The sequence below is a fragment of the Ursus arctos genome, unplaced genomic scaffold, assembly GCF_023065955.2.
Source record: "Ursus arctos isolate Adak ecotype North America unplaced genomic scaffold, UrsArc2.0 scaffold_15, whole genome shotgun sequence".
NCBI classification, from domain to species: Eukaryota; Metazoa; Chordata; class Mammalia; order Carnivora; family Ursidae; genus Ursus; species Ursus arctos.
The window spans coordinates 59,354,148-59,364,057 of NW_026622819.1; positions in this window are offsets into that span (position 1 = coordinate 59,354,148).

Genomic DNA, 9,910 nt, shown 5'->3' on the forward strand with positions numbered 1-9,910 from the left:
GAACGGGCACGTAAGCCCCTGCGCCTACCGCCAGCGGCTCGCTGCAGCGCCTGGAACTCTGGCCAGAGCCGCTCCTCTGCATGGAAGTGTTATCTCCTGAAAGCCTTCACAAACGTGCAGCGGATGCGTACACCTGCACCGACACCGTCCAGCTCTGCATGGGCGCCCACAGACAGCTGGGGCATCAGGGAGCCGCCCCTCAGCCAACAACACGCGGAACTCTAAGGGATAAAGGAATAGGAGGGTTAAGTTTGGACTCAAGTGGGAATAAACAGGCAGGTCAGCCTGGATGGGACTGCACAACATAGTAATAAACTTTTGGGGTGATAATAAATAATAATAAAACTGTATAATAAAATAAAACGAATAAATCATAATAAAACCTTGGGTGTTCATGACTGTATTGCTTTCCCACCTTATAAGCCGGAGGGCACGGATTACGTGTTTCGCGGGGCAGAGACTCCCTTGGGACCATGCTGCTGGTCAAGCTGACCTCGGACTAAAGCTTAGAGCAGTGGTTTGCAAAGTGTCCCAAGCGGAGTCACGGGGTGGGGTTGTGGAGACGCAGATTCCGGGGTCTCGCCCAGACCTATCAGATCAGGCATTCTGAGGGCGAGGCACAGGACAGCATTTGAGACACGCTGCCCTTTGCGATTCTGAGGCCCCGTTGAGGTCTGAGTTCCTGACACGGAGGAGGAAAGAGGCCCTCAGGAGATTCTAACTCGCTGCTGACAGACGGGAGGGAACAGGACCCAGTCACAGCCCACAGAGAACCGAGGAACCCCTGTTCAGGCCAAGCTGCCAGCCAGAGACTGGTCCGCAGAGCGCAGAGGCCAGGGAGCACCAAAGAGGGAGTCCAGTTTAGGTTGGGCAGGGTCAGGGCGGGCGGTAGCTCGGCAGGTGGAAGTGAGCCTGGTGACTGGGAAGGTCACTCCAGGCAGAAGAAAGAGCACGCGGCACAGCTGCGAGGCCCGAAGCCCCATGGAGAGGGTGGGAACTAGACGAGGCAGTTTGGAGGGATCACAATCACCATGGCTCCTCCCTAAGCTCGAGAATCTTTGTAAGATGAAGAAAATTCCAGGTTTCATCAATTCTACGAGGCATATCCGTTCACGTTTTGGTGTGTCTGAAATCAGAATGCATTTTATGATGGATGGCATGTCAGGTTTGACAGACGCAGCAACAGGCCCTGCTCCCACAGTCACTGGGGGGATTGGAAGCAAGAGTGTAAGGAAAGCACCTAGTGTGTGTTACACACACTGGGAGCCTGGGAAGTGTGAGTTCCCTTCTCTCTGAACTGGTGATGTGGGGAGTCGGCATGAAAGTTTCTAAAAAGCCTCCTCCCCTCTCACCTTCATCCCAAGGCCCTTTCTGCCGACAGTAATGTCCTTTAATAACCTTACTCGATGACAGGCTCAGGGGAGCTGCTTGTCAGAGGCGCTGGCCTGAATGACACAATCATCTTGTGGGTGCAGGTCTCGTCCCGTCACCTGTGGGCTGCGGTCAAAGGCCTGTCCTCTCTGCATGGTGGCCCGGCACTGGTTAATGTATGCAAATGTTGCTCAGCCTTTCACCACATGCCCTTGAGGAGCGAAGGAAAGTTTGGGCTCAGTGCTGGGCTCCCAATCCCAGACCCACTAGGAAGATTCCCCACATACAGGTTGTGTGACCTTGGGCAAGTCACTTAACTGCTCTGGGTCTCAGTTTTCTCACCTGGAAAATTGGAGAAATAGCAGTAACATTGCTGGGGGTTGTTGTGAGAAATCATCCATTCATTCACTTAGCAGCTGTTCCCTGAGCACCTACTATGTGCTCGTAGACTCTGAAGATACAGCAGTGAACGAGGCAGACGAGGTTCTTGCCTTCGTGTTGCAGGCTTTTCAGCGGGAAGGAAGACAATAAATGAGTAACCCTATCATGATACTTTCAGAAAGTCTTTGAAGAAAGTAAAACAGAAGGCGAAGATAACCCATCCCGAGTGAGGAGGAAGGGGAAAGTTAAGTCCAACTAGTCAGCGTGGGCAGAATCGAGGGGGGTCTCTTTGAGGATAGGACACTTGAGCTGAGACCTGAGTGATGGGATGGAGCCACTTAAGAGATCTAAAGGAAAAAAACATTCCCAGCAGGGTAAACAGAAGGTGCAAAGGCCCTGAGGCTAGATGAAGCTCAGCGCACCTAAAACACAGAAGAAGGTTAATGTGACGGGAACCATAGTAAGCACAGGTGACTGGTGGGAAGGTCGGTGGGAAAGGTCCATAAGAGCCACAGCAAGGTAGGCCTTGTGGGCATTGGGAAGTGGGCTTGGACTTCCCGATGTCCAAGGGGACACGGGGAGGGGGCATCACTGGAGGGGTTCAGCCAGGATCATGTCACAGAGTGAGGACTCCAGCTGCTGTGAGCAGATTGGATATAGGAAGCCCGGCTCAGTAGCTGGTAGACCTCACTAGGATGATTGGCCCTTTCCTCCAGGATCAGGAGAACCCAGATCCCTCACGCAGACCACCAGGATTGAGCACCAGGTCCTCCCACACCCACCGAGCCTGCCAATCTGTTCTTGTTATCCTGACACCCCAAACAGTGACTCACGTACAAAGGCAGTCAACAGCTGAGGCACTTGGGTTAAAATTATACAGACCACATGCGATATTAAAAATCCAAGGAGCATATATTTCAAGCTCAGGGGATGCCAAAATGTAGCTATTTTATTTAAGGAATTATTTGGCTAGTGTGAACGGATGTTTATCTGAGATTTTGTTCCCAGTGGGGGGGAAACAGGTACGTGCGGCTTGGTTGCTAAAAATAGGGGGATCCTCAGCCTGTTTTCATGTGATCTGTCCTGAAACATTGCTCCCCCACTGCCTTTCCCACCCCACTCAGCCTGAGGATCAGAGTGGACTCCCAGAGACCGGGCCATGGATGGGCTTTGCCTGGGAAAGGAGCTCCTGCCACAGGGGCCCTGCCCCAGGGGACAAGCGCATGCCTAGGGTCTCTGGAGTCCAAATTCTGGATTTGACTCTCGTTCCGGGCCCCTGTGTAACCTTGTGCTGGGAGCCATGTCCAAGCGGCTGCTTCTGCCTGCCCCTGAAAGACTGGGACAGTGACACCCACTGAGGGGGCTGGTGAAAGGCTGGTGAAGCAGTCCCATGGGGCCAGGCTCTGTACTATAAGCAGGAGCTGCTCCTCTGAGGGGGTCCCCTCTTGTGTGTGCAGGGGTTCAGGTGGGGGCAGCAGCTCTCTGAGCCTGACTTCCTTTGGCCAGAGGCCAGAACTGAACCACAGGGCAGGAGAGGTGTTCACCGACCACAGAGTCCATAACAGGTCCATTCCCCTGAGGGCACAGCAGCCTGAGAGGCAGGGGTAAAGGAGGCCCACCTGCATCCGGGCCTTCACGGCATCCCCTCCGACCTCCTCCCAGACCCTGGCCGCCCACACTCTCCATGCCACCTGTCTGCTTGGGCATCCCTTCCGTTCAGTCAGCCACTCTCTTTCCTCCCTTCCTTCCGTCCGTCTCCCGTCCTGCACTCATTAGTACCCAGCGACTGCTCTTGGACCATTTCGGGCCCTGGTTCAAGTCCTCAGTCGCAGTGCCTGCACTGGCGGGAGGCCCAGGCTGGGGAGGGCTTCACCCCCCTCCCAGCTGTTGAGTCCTAGGAGGGGGCAAGGACCCCAGCTGGGCTGGGCAGGAACGTGACTCTCTGACAGAGTGGCCCAGGGTGGCTGGGATAGGTCAGGGGGATGCCTGGGCCCGGAGCCTCTCCCCTGGCGTGCCCCTCAGAGGCAGCTAGAGACTGGACAGACCGGAGTCCGGAGGCAGGGGAGGCTCCCTGGGCCCTGCCGGGGTAGGCTGAGCTCAGGTCCTGCTGCACTGACTGCCCCCACGCCATCCCCAGGCTTCCAGGGAGGAGAGGAGCACTCTTACCTTTCGTTATCGTGGGGAGGACCGAGCTGCCGCATTTAGCTATGGAGACCCCAGGGTCAAGAACTTTGGGGACAGAAAGACAGGGTTGAAATCTCTCAACTCCGCCACTCACTAACTACGGAGCCTTGAATGAGTGTCTTGGTGTTCTTCCTCGGAGCTGCCCTTTCCTCGGGTAAGACCTTTGTCATCTGCAGGACACGGAGCGGCCTCCCAGCTCATGCCGTGCAGACCCTTTGCCTGGTGCGCCCTGCCCCAACCGGCCACCTGGCTACCTTCCTGCCCCCCTCACAGATCCCTCCTCAGAAAGGCCTTCCCTGTCTGCCTGGCTAGAGAGGCTACCCTCACCCACACACCCTGCTCATTTGTTTTCCCTCATTCCACGCATCACCCTGACATTATACGAGACATCTGGTTTCCTGTCTGTCTCGCCCACCAGACCGGACCTTCCTTAGGGCAGGGCCCTCAGCAACCTCTGAGTGTGCATGTGGGTGTCGGGGGGACAGTGCTAAGAGTGTCCTACTCTCCTCCCCAAGCTGGGGACCTACCCGTTACCTTCACGTTCGGTGGAGGAGGGATCGGGGAAGGAAATTCACTCCGTGGAGAACCCTGAGTCCCGGCATCAGTATTCTGGAATTGGTAGCATTGCTAGCCCTATTGAGCAGATGAAGAAATAAGGCTCAGAGAAGTAAAGAGCTTGTGTGAGGTCACACAGCAGTGATGGATCTGGGATGCACACCCACGCTGGCTGACTCCGAAGCCCTGGCTATTTTCTCTTGGGAAGTATTTGCCAAGAGGTAACAAGATAACCAGAATCCACGGCCAGCTGCCTACGGTGGAGACGTATAGAGAGAGCAATTTCGCTCTGATCTCCCTGCCACTCTGGCACTATTTGAAACTTTTATCTTTATTATAGCTACTATCTTTTATATTGACAATGTCCCGAAGAGAGATGTAAAGGACAGGGTGGCCCCCAGCAGTCTCAGTCCCCAGGCTGGGGGCTAGGTGGAGGGTGGCCTTCCACCTCCCTCCCTGCCCCCCATCTGGTGAGGACAGGGCCAATGTTGCCAGGAGACCCTGGCAATGGTGGGGGATGGGAACTGGTGGCAGATGGGTGGGCACAAGGCCTTTTCAAGGCAGCTGCCAGAGGAGGGGGCCTGCTTTGTTGGGTCTTTTCAGGAGCTGTGGCCACACACAATGGGGGGCCGGGGATGCCCCCTTTCTCTGCTTTCTTCTTTTACACCTGCCATGCCACCTGTTCCTCAGAAGGCTCCCAGCCCTTCGTCTTTTCCTCCTGCCAGCCCCACTGGGCTCTGCCTCGCCAGTCCCTAGGGGCCTTTTCCTGCTCCTGCTCCCCTTTCCAGGCCTCTGGGGGAAAACTTCAAGGCTCCCTGGCAGGCCAGATCCCCACTCTCCTTTCTTCCCCCACCCTTCCCAGCATAGATTGGCTTCCAGGCCTTGCCTGAGCTCTTCCTCCCCCAGAGGGCCCTTCCTGCCTCTCTCTGCCTGACAGGCCACTCAGAACACTTACGAAAACAGAGGTCTTCAAATTTGGGGCTCACGTGGCTCTTATAAGAATTTTGAAAACTACATACAACACACAGGCATTTTTAATTGGCATCGAAATGTTTTCATTGCAAATGTAAACAGTTGCAAAGGATGTAATTTCCAGCACACTGTACACTGAACCAGAGCTTTAAATAAAACCTCATCAAAACCTCGGAGCTGTAGATTCTGCTTCTTCATCTTCCGGAAAACTCCATCATGCAAACCCAATGGCAAAGCCAACCTTCCTGGCCAAACCACGAAACCAGGTCGGACTGACTTCTAGTCCAAAGACTATCCGAGTTTATTTTTCAATTAAGAAACATGCTAATGGACATGTGAACCCTCGCTTTTAAGTGCTCTTTCTATTCTAAGGTGGGGAAGGCAGGGACTCCTGGACGGATAGAGGCTTTGGTAGCTCCTGCGTGTCCGACTAACACTACCTTGCTTCCCTGCCCCAGGGGGGCTCCCTTAGGAGCTGGACTCTCTCAGATTGCCTTCCCTTTGGGGCCCTGCAAGGCTTTTTTCTTTCTTTCTTTCAGCCTTTTCATTGTGAAACATAACACAGGGAGAGAAGGCATCGTGCGCAGCCAAAGCTCTCAGCAAAACTAAAACGTGCAGTTCAAGAATTTACCAAAAAGCAAACACCTACGTCAAGAAATAGAACATTTCTAGCCCCTCAGAAGCCCTGGGCCCATCCTAATCGCTACCTCCTCCCTCCTGTTCAAAGGTGGCCACTCTCCCGAATCGTAGGATGGCCGTTCCTTGCTTTTCTCCACGGGTTTCTCGCTGCGCTGGAACAGCGTACGAGTGGAGTCCTATTGTAGGGACCCTTCCAGAGCACTCTGTGGGTGAGTCGCCCCGGGGGCGTGTGCCGCCCTGCTCTGGCCATTCCCGCCACTGTGTGGCATTCCTCGGTGTGAGTGTATCCCAGCTCACTGACCGTCCTACTGTTGGGGCACGCGCGGGTTGTTCTCCGTTTGGGGCTATGGTGAAGAAAACCGCTCCGAGCAACCACAGTCTCCGGGGTCGTGCAAATAGGCATTTCTTTGGGTGTTTATCTAGGAGAGCTTCAGCTGGACCGTGGACTAGATACATGCTGAACTGTACGATTTTGCCAAATACTTTTCCAAAGTGGCTGTAGGACACCGCATTCCCATCAGTACCGCCGGTTCCAGAGCCTCGCTATTTCTTGGCATTGTCAAAATTTTTAATGTTAGCTAATCTGGCCAGGGTGCCATGTTGTCTCATTGTGATTTTAATTTTTTATTTCTTTGATGATTGATGAGATTCAGTACCATTTTATAAATGTATTGGTCATTGGAACATTATTTTTTTTTAAGATTTTATTTATTTATTCGACACAGAGAGAGAGAGTACGAGCAGGGGGAGCAGCAGAGGGAGGGGGAGAAGCAGGCACCCCAGCTGAGCAGGGAGCCCGATGCGGGACTTAATCACAGGGCCCTGGGACCATGACCTGAGCTGAAGGTAGACGCTTCATCGACCGAGCCACCCAGGCACCGGGGTCATTGGAACATTCTTGTTGTGAAGTGCCTGTTCTTCCCCATTTTTATATTGAGTTGTTACTCTTTTCTCATATCAGTTTGTAGTTGTGTTTACTCTGGAAACAAGTAAGCCCTTTGTTGGTATATGCATGTGATCTATCTTTTGCCACTCTGTACCTTCCTTTTTTATTGTCCTCTTAGTGTGTTTTGAAAAACTTCTAGGGGCGCCTGGGTGGCACAGCGGTTAAGCATCTGCCTTCGGCTCAGGGCGTGATCCCGGCGATCTGGGATCGAGCCCCACATCAGGCTCTTCTGCTATGAGCCTGCTTCTTCCTCTCCCACTCCCCCTGCTTGTGTTCCCTCTCTCGCTGCCTGTCTCTATCTCTGTCAAATAAATAAATAAAATCTTTAAAAAAAAAAAAAAAGAAAAAAAAGAAAAACTTCTAATGTAGTTATTTTATCAATCCTTTTTTATGGTCAGCACTTTGTGTGTCTTATTTGAGACTCTTTCTACCGCTTGGAGGTTGGGAAGATACTCTCCTAGCTTACTTTCCAGGAGTTTAATATTTTGCCTTTAACATTTAGATTTATAATCCCCCTAAAATTGATACTGTGAATGGTGTGAGGTAGGGATCAAGTTTCATTTCCACTCTATATAAATTTCCAATTGACCCAGCATTAGTCACTGAAAAGGTCATCCCTCCTTCACTGCTTGGAAATGTCACATTTGTCATAAAACCTGTGTCCATGTACGTCTGGCATCTCTCTTCCAGCCCCTTGGTCTATTCATCTATCCTTGCAAAAAATATCACACTGTCTTGCCTACCAAGCTTTATAATAGGTATTGGTATCCAGTAAAGCAAATCTTCCCACTTTGCTCCTTTTTCAAAAAATGACTATCCTTCACCCTTTGTGTTTGCACATAGATTTTACAAGCTGTTTTCCAAGTTATATTCAATCACACACACTCACACACACACACACACACACACAGGCACACACCTATGAACATTGTGATTTGGGTTATATGCATTGAATCTATAAATCAGTTTGCAGAGAATGGAATTCTGTACCATATTGAGTCCTGTCCATGAATATATGTCCCTCCATTTAATTTAGCCTTCTTGGATTCCTCTCAATAATGTTTTATACTTTACTGAGTATTTTTAGGTGAACCAATTTTTTAAAAACTAGGAAGGGAGTGGAAGTGCAGACAACATTTGGATATGGCAAAATCATGAAGATAGCAATGTTCCCAGAATATTTTCTTTGTACCCCCAGCCGGCTTGGTATCAAAAGTACTTGGAGCTGCACCTGTGTCTGGGCCCTGCCCCCACACCCACGTCCCATGCACACTCCAGAGAGGGCCCAACGCCCAGGCCTCGTGAATATGGATGGACTGAACGCTACCTGTCACACTCCCATCCCAGAGCATGCAACTCATTGCTGGAAAATTGATAATCCAATCAAGGCCAACATGCCAAGAACAGAGCAGGCAGTGTTTCAGCTCCCAGGTAAAACTCTGTTCTTGAAAAGTAATTTATTGAATTCTCTCCTGTTAAAGAAGTTTCATACATGCTCATTAGGGAACATTTAGAAATCGCCAGCAGGTAGACAAAGGGAAAACATACCCCCCGTATTCCTATTACTTAAAGATAATCGCTGGTCATATTTTGGTGCATTTCCTTTCATCTTATTTCTATACACATTTTGTATTTGCTTATTTTGTTTTCACAAGCTTGACATCATTCTGAGTTTGCGGTTCTGTGTTCAGCCTTTCTTACTTAACATGAAAACACCAGCCTGCTCTCCTGTGACTCTAAACTCTTTGGAAACATCACAGCCAGGAGCTCAGTAAGGTTCTGTTAGTGGCACCTAGTTACTAACACTCGCTATGGTAGGAGATATTTGTGACTTTACGCTGGTATATGTAGTGGGAAGTGAACGTCGCTGGGCATTTATTAGCGTTGCCCCTATCTAGCTGGAATTACATCTTCAGGATAGATTCTTAGAAGTGGGGTCCAGACTCAAAGAGTGAGAAAAGGAGCATTTGAGGAGTTTAAAGCAGGAGTGGGAACCTGTGACTAGCTGCTCGGCATGTGTTTCTTGAGGGCTAATGATCGCCAGACACTGGGGTAAATGCCTCAGGCCGTTAGCTCATGTATTCTCACAACCCTCTTAGGGAGTTTGTATTATTTACCTCATTTTACAGATATAGAACCAGAGGCAGAGAGAAGTCACGTGACCAGCCCAAGGTCATAGTCAGCGAGCGCCCAAGCTGGGGAATACTGTTGGCTCTTGGAGATACTCAAATCTCCTCTGGTCGGCTTCTTCTTTTAAACTGAAGGAACCTCTTCTTTCTGCAAGTGAGGGTCAGTGCGATGGAGGGACCCAGCCGTAGGGTCCCCAGGATGGGCCCAAGTCCCCCAGCTATGCGACCTCTGCACATCTTTCACTCCGCTGACCTTCCATTTCTTCGTCTTGAAATGGGCAAAAAGGCCATGACAGGGAAATGGCTCTGTGAACTGGAAAGTGTCCCCAGTGTTGGGTGTCCACAGAGGATTCATCTGCATGAGCTCTGGGGGCTGAAGGAAAAAGGAGGTTCCCTCCCAGTTACTACCCCACTGGCCCAGGACCCCAGCTCTTGCCACCTCACCTTGACTGACCAATTCTCTGGAACCAGCTAGAGTGCGATGGGCAATCCTTGGTGGTGGCTCAGCGGGAGTGGCTGTGCATCCTGGGGTCCCCAGCGTCTGACACTAGGCCTGGCACAGAACAGGTGTCCCGCAATGCTGGTGGGATGGAGTTTTAAAGGGCCCTCCCGAGATTTCCACCCGGGGCGGCAGAGCAAGCAGGGACTAGGACTTGTCAGGCAGAGGTGGGGGAGAAGAGGGCAGTGCTCTTTCTACACCTCTGTGAGCACTGATGGCCCTTATTCATACAGG